The sequence below is a fragment of the Strix uralensis genome, chromosome 4 (assembly GCF_047716275.1).
Source record: "Strix uralensis isolate ZFMK-TIS-50842 chromosome 4, bStrUra1, whole genome shotgun sequence".
Classification (NCBI taxonomy): domain Eukaryota; kingdom Metazoa; phylum Chordata; class Aves; order Strigiformes; family Strigidae; genus Strix; species Strix uralensis.
The window spans coordinates 77,386,804-77,394,073 of NC_133975.1; positions in this window are offsets into that span (position 1 = coordinate 77,386,804).

Consider the following 7,270-nt stretch of genomic DNA (forward strand, 5'->3'; position numbering starts at 1 on the left):
TATTGCTATCAGGATTAAGTGTTACACAAGTTAAGCTCCATGGCAATGTTTAGTATTATTGCTAGGAACTGTTCTCCTAGCCATCCTTTATTGTTTAAACACTAATTTTTTATATAGCTTCTATAACATAGTTCAAATATCTTTTTTTTGAGTACCTTGGTAAAGAAATGGTTCAACAGCTAACAATAAAAATCCCTCACAATTTGTCACTTGAATTCTAAAAGCTATAAAACCAAGTGATAAATGTACAAAGCACATATTAAGAAAAACTCAGTGTTTTGACAAGTTTGATGTTTTTTATTGTTAGCTTTGTTTTATGATCGCTTTAGACAAAACACCTGCACTGGTTTAAACCAGTTAAGTAATATGTAACCTGTCATATGTGCTATGAAATCTAACAGCATGTATTTCCCCAGGTCTGCTGTGGTTTGAAACTAAACCAGGGTGCTTTCTTTTTCAGTTGTGGAAACCTTTTTCTTAAATAATTATTATCTTCATTAGGGATCACATCAGCTCATTTAGGGATGTCAAAGAACCTTTTCCTAAGCTGATTTTAACACCAGCTTTTGTTTACAGATAATGAAGATAAACGCCAATTCCTTTGTTGTCTGAACATGAGAAGGATGAAGCCTGTTGACTCAGGTATCTACATGTACAGATGAGTTAATGGTTTAATTTGACCCCAGTCAAACAGCACTCAGCCTTGAAAAGCAGTTGATCCGTTATTAATTCAGCACGGTTACAATCCATAACTAGTACTTCAAGCAGACATTATTCTCATAACTACTCCTCAAGCTTCATTTCATTTCATTAGTGTCTGACAGCCCAGGATGGTTTGATTTGCTTATGTCGTTAGGATGTTCACTGGACTCTCTCTGGCTTTGGTGGAAGCAAAGGGCCATCTCTTTCTCACCCTTCAGTTAACTGGAGTAAGGCTGAAAACCTGGAGGCTGCAGAAAGAAGTACTGGGTCTCTGGTTTACCTGGAGTGTATATATTAACCGACCTCATTGCCTCTGTAAAGTCCACCTCTGGAAATACCTGCTATTGAGCCAAATTCTGCTGTCGCCTAGACAGCACAAGTCCCTCCTCATAACAGGATTAAAAGAAGGAGATAAACTCTCTTTCACTGTGTGACTCCTGGTGTGGGCCGCAGTCACGTCTCATTTGCTATGAGTGAGTGTAACTGAAGGGAACTCCATTTTTTATAAATGCATTATTTCCTTGAAACACAACAGAGATGTTTGCACTGTAACAGCAATAACCCACCTGAAAGAATATGTCTTTTTACAGAAATAAAAAGGAAAAAAATCCTGAACCCATATAAACCCCATCCATGTCGAAATGAGACCGAAATGCTTGACCTCTGTTCTCAACTGAGGTGTAACCATAATCTTACGATTCATACATTTAGGAAATGAGAAGGACACTTCAGAGATATTTCCCTTTGAAAATTACTAGCCCTGATCTCTGTTACTATGTTTAATTTATGATGCCCCAAAATCACAACAGAGAAATGGTTACTTTGGTTTTTTTAATAGATCTTACACAGTGGAAGAGTTGTGAAATGAGTTTCATGGAGCTGAGCACCTCGGAAATTATCAGGTTTGTCACTGTATGTATGCACAAATTGAGAGAGGGAAAAGAGAGGGAAAGAGAGCAATTCTCTGACATCTCATCATTATTTTGTAGGGCAAGCAACCTACTGCAAAATCTATTTGCAAAATACAATGATTTTATCATTTATGCATTTTATTACATGTGCTTTCTTCCCAATATTGTAAAACCATGAAAGCCTGGTATAGTTTAAATCAAATGCATGCACTGTGTATTTGAAGTAAGAATCATAACTACCCTAAGAGGAAAAAAAAATTAATAAAATTCAGCCTTGAACTAAAGACCTATATAAATTTGTATATGAATCCTATAAAGTCAGTTGACTTTACTAACAGACAAGTGCTGTTATCTTTGTTCCATCCTTCTTAACAAAAATTCCCCCAATAAGTTATTTTTTGTTGAAAACTGAAAAAATACCACTTTATAGCAGTTTTCAGTTCTCAGTCTCTCAGTTGGTATGTCTATCTTACTACATGGCATATACCATTTTAAGGCTGACTCTGTGTTAATGCAGAATTGCTCTCACAGTATTTTTACCACTTATTACAGTGGTAAGGGACTGACAAATGAATCCAAGGCTGCACACATGCAGCCTTAAAGTTATCCCTCAGTCCTAAGTGTTTTCCTTGACAGGACCTTGCTTCTGAATGCTGTATGCTACATAAGGCAAGTATAGGGCACGTATTTTGCAACCGATAACAATCTGAGATAGCTCCCAAAATTGATGGTTGAGTCAGTTCTTTCAGCAGTTCTTTCTGCTTTATCAAATTAATACCAAAGTGCCTGATACACTCAGTTATCATCTAACAATCAAAGAAAATTACCCTTAAGATATCTGTTTCTGTAACTAATCAAACTGAGAAAGAAATTGGATTACATTCATTTGTTGGCTTATGGTTTGTGCTGACTAAACACTCCCATAAGAAGGAATACTTCTTTCCCAATTAATTAAACTTTTCTTCCCATCCCACATTAATTTTCCCATATCCTTTTAAGTATAAAAAATTAGTAATTAAAGCCACTGACCATTCCTTCAGCCAATCTCTTCTGCTAGGTTACTTCAGTGAATCACAGCCTGTTATATGGTTTATGGGGTTGTTATGGCACACAAATGATACAAGCAATTACTATGGCAGTAACAGAGAATACCTACATAGCTAGATATGGACATATCTACCTTGATATGGAAAATCCATATGAAAAATCTATATATCTGTCTTGTCTTTGAGATTTGAGGATTTTTTTTTTCCTTTTCCCATGATTATCACTGTATTTGATCTGGGTGCCTGACTCTATTTTTTGCTTTGTCAGATGAGTTGCTTTTGCTGCTTCTCTACTGCTCATTGTGATTTGTTTTCCTAGACAGCTTAAAAGTAGTTTATATACGTGTATATATACTACATCTATACACATACACCTTTCAAAAATTAAATAGATTCTTGATTGTTCCACAGAACCACTTTCATTCAAAGTAGGTGCCACTCTTGGGGCTTTCTCCCTTGTAATTTTGTTAGTGGAAAAGGGAGTAAATCTTTTAGTAAAATGGGTAATATCTACAGAGGGCTTTATCAAGTCTAAAACTTTGATCTTGGTATCATATTTCATGGGAAGTGAAGAGAGAATGGAGCACTGCAGTTGCTGTTTTGTCTACTGTCTTTATAGCTACACAGGGAATTTGCTGTGTTCTGAATTCAGTGTACCTTTTTCAGGGCCAGCTGACAGGCAAATATAGTCCTCAGAGTATAAACAAAAAAAAAAAAAAAAAGACTTGACAAAGGTAGTGAGAAAGGATGTCATTTTTCATGACCCTGCGCAGAGGAGCAGGGTGGTTCTGCTGATGCAGAGGACCGAATGCTGGGAGCCAGGACATGTGGGGCTCATTAACTCCCATCCAAGTTACAAAAGTTTGGAGCAGGAAAGAGCAATATTTGAGCAGTGAAACATTTGGGAAGAGCCCACAAGTCAAGAAAATACTTTGTTCGAAAGCTTTTTGTTTTGTCAATTAGCATTGCAAGGACAGGACAGGACAAGAAAGGAAGGAAACTCAGGAAGTAAGTTTACCCAGCCTAAATGTATTTTGTTAACAGCATGAAGTTCTTCAAAAGACTGAAGAATCCACATTACTTGGAGGTGAAATCTATTAGAGCATATCAATCATGTTATATTTCTTATACAGGGATCTGCCCATGACGTAAAAATTATTTGTGGAATATATCAACATTCATCTTCCATTTGCATGGGGAAACATGTCTATAGGTACATCTCCATACATGTATACATATGTATATACATATATATTGTACACGTAAAATAAAATTTGTCTTTCAAGTGGGAGATGTATTTCAGGTTCTCATCTCAGGAAGGATGAGTAAAAGTTAAATATTCATAGAAATACAGCTGCAAAAAAAAATCACAACTTGATAAGTCAGCGTTTCTTAAAAATATATATCATTAAACTATTCCTGAATCACTGCATTTATGAGCAGCAGAAAACCAGGGAACAAGCTTTAATTGGAGCAAGTTTAGATCCAAATAGAAACAAATGCCACAGCGTAGAAATAGCCTCAGTGCCAAAACGCCTCACAAGCTGGCTGCAGCCAAACGAGTACAAATGATCAGGAGAAATGAAGGACATGTAATGCTTCAGCAGCAGTAGCCAGTTCCCATCTCTTTAGTCCACATAATGGTTAAACCTGGCAATGAACAGTTGTTTTATAAAGCTTATACTGCATAGGGAAAAAAATCCTCAAAGTGTCCCAATGCCTTCTTGGCCAGCCTGATGTTTGTCTTTGGAGTGATCTACTTGTGAAAGCTCCCATTACTTAAATACCAGCTCAGTCTTTGTAGCTCACTTATAGTAATTGATTCCTTTTAAAATTAAAACAGGAGATCTTTTTCTTTCATTTATAAAAGCTTTACTTTTGAAAAATCAATTATTAATACTCCAGATCAATTCCAAAAAAACCATTTTCATTATCATGACTCTAAACTAACTCCTAAATCACAGCTGAATCTTGTTCACTCTGGCTAGGTACTCACAGCCTCACAGTGGCACTTCTATAACCTTTTAGAAAGTCCACTTATTGCTAATTATAGTTTTGTAAAACCTAATAGAGTATGACCCAATTTCTCTATGTACATGGATTGTATTTAACCTCAAGGAATAAGTTGCCTGAAAGAAAAACATCCTGCACATATCCTTGACAAAAATGTGAATTCAGTAAGACTTCATTTCCACCGCATGTACAGCCCAGCCAAGAACCCACTTGGGTTCTGGTGGTGAAGAGGGATTCAAACATCTCTCAATATTGTATACATATAAGTACCTCATTTACATGGAAGTCACATACATCTATTTTTACTATACTTTTCAAACTTAACTTTTCAACAATGCCTTATTGATTTGTAAGAGAGGTATATGACCTGAAAATCCTCTTTGCTCCTATGTGGATGAGATGAATGGCAGATTAAAAAGCAATAATTTCCTCAGAGAAAAACGCACAGCGAGTGGAGAACTTCTTCTGGATTTGAAGACCTTTCTTTTACTTTCTAGGGAAAAAAAAAAAAAAAAAAAAAAAAGAAGAGATTTTATGAGAAACTAAAAAAATATAATAGATATGAACAAAAAGTAGGACTTCAAATACATTGCTGGAATTGATTGCATTTGAAGTTGGAGCCTCTCCAATAAATCAGTAAGTATGATCTTAGCTCTTTGTGTTGTGTTATAAAACAGCTTCTCAGTAAAACCTTGCTAGATGAAATTTCATGGTGAATTATTTTCATTATTGTGGAAAAATCAAAACTATTTCAATAATAATAAATAATAATAACAATAATAGCAACAATAATAATTATTATTGTTATATTTCGGTTATTTCATTATATAAAAACCATTATATTGAGTGACCTGACAATTTTGATTTTATTCATGAAAACTCCTCACACAGTTGCTTGACAGAACATAAATGTTATTTCTGAACATTGCGTATTCTTCCTCACCTAAACCACACTTACTTTTTGGTTCTGCAATTTTGCAAATTTGCTAACAAAAAGATAGTCCATTATGATTACCCTTTTTGTAGATATGTATATATGAATACATGTATATATGAATACATGTATACACATACACACACATATATAATCAGCCCTATATTTAAATTAATTTTTTAAAAAGTTACATTTGCAAATTACAATGAAGCCAATGAAGTTACATTTGGTTTGGAAGCTATTTTCCTTTTTTTTTTTAAGGAACTCCAGTTTTGTCATTGGCAAACAGAAGAAGCTGTCATCTTTCTTTTCAAATATTTATGTACAAATTTTGCTCAGAAATCTTGTCATTTTCTTCTAGCAGTCCCCAGCAACTGCGTACAGTTTCCAAACAGTTATGAAAGGATATGACCTCAATGGCAGATCAGGTCCAAGGGCTATTTTCTTAGACATTATTGTGCCTATATTTGTATGTGGAAAGGCTAAGTTCATTCATCCAGTCAGGTGGACATTGTGACAAAATCTATCCTGAATGTAACAATTTTGTCTATGACAGAAACATCTGCATATGGCATGTAGGTGTATATATACGTATGTATAACATTACAAATGTGCTTTTTGTATGCTGAGCTGTATTCTATAAGGGTCTTCTGGAGGGAGCAGCCATTTTATATTTGGCTTAGTTTCACTTCGTAACAGATTAGATGCATATTGTGACATTTTACAGGAAATGTTTACTTGTTATTTCTTCTCTGTTTAGCAAAAGTAAAAGAAATTAGGGCTAGAAAGGTATACACCGCTCATGGGATTTGAAAATTTATAAAAGTATGAAAGAAATTTCCTTTTGCATTCTGGACACAGTGGAAGAGCTGGGAAAATGTGTTTCAGTGGTAGGAATGTGTTTAGTATCCAAAGCCGCAGAGGATATGCTAACTCTATACAGGTACAACTGGGTAGGAAAGGAATATTGTCCTAGATATCAAATCAAACTGAATACACAGCTTAGTGTGATTAAATAGCATCTCTGAAACTTCATTAAATAAAATAATTAAAATGGTATATAAAGTCTAGTTTGCAAATGACCTTTATCTCAGCCTGGAAAACTGGTGTTAGATTTATAAATGCATGTGGACATTTTGTTAAGGAAAGAACCTTTGAAACAGCAGTCTTGGACACTTAACTATCACTGAGAAATCATCCCATCTTTCCTGAAAATTTCAGAAGTAAAAGCAAGTTTGGGTGTAAGTTCAAAGCCTTTACAGCCTGTTAGAGCTGCTTTAGGGTGAAATTTGGGTAAGATCTTGAATTGCCAAGCTGCAAACAGTGGAAGCTGTTTGTGCCACTGAACTGATGGGCTCAGTTGGATTCAGGAGCCAGGGTTTCAGCTCACTGGTTGCTGTGCCCTTTTTAACCAGGGAGTAAGACCTTCAACCCCTTCCCCTTTGCCCTCTGGCTGGCAGAGCAGCTCTCCGGTTGCAGCCAGATGAGGCAAAAGGACATGCGGAAAAGGGAAGGAAGAAAAGGAGAGAGTGGGAAGGAGAACCTTTCCAAGTGCACGCAGCTCTCCTACAGCCTGTTTGACGTATCTCAGTGGAGTGTGCACTGCATGAAAAAAAACATGTCACTGCTCTAAAACTGTCTTTTCTAATTCAGTGCATCCATGT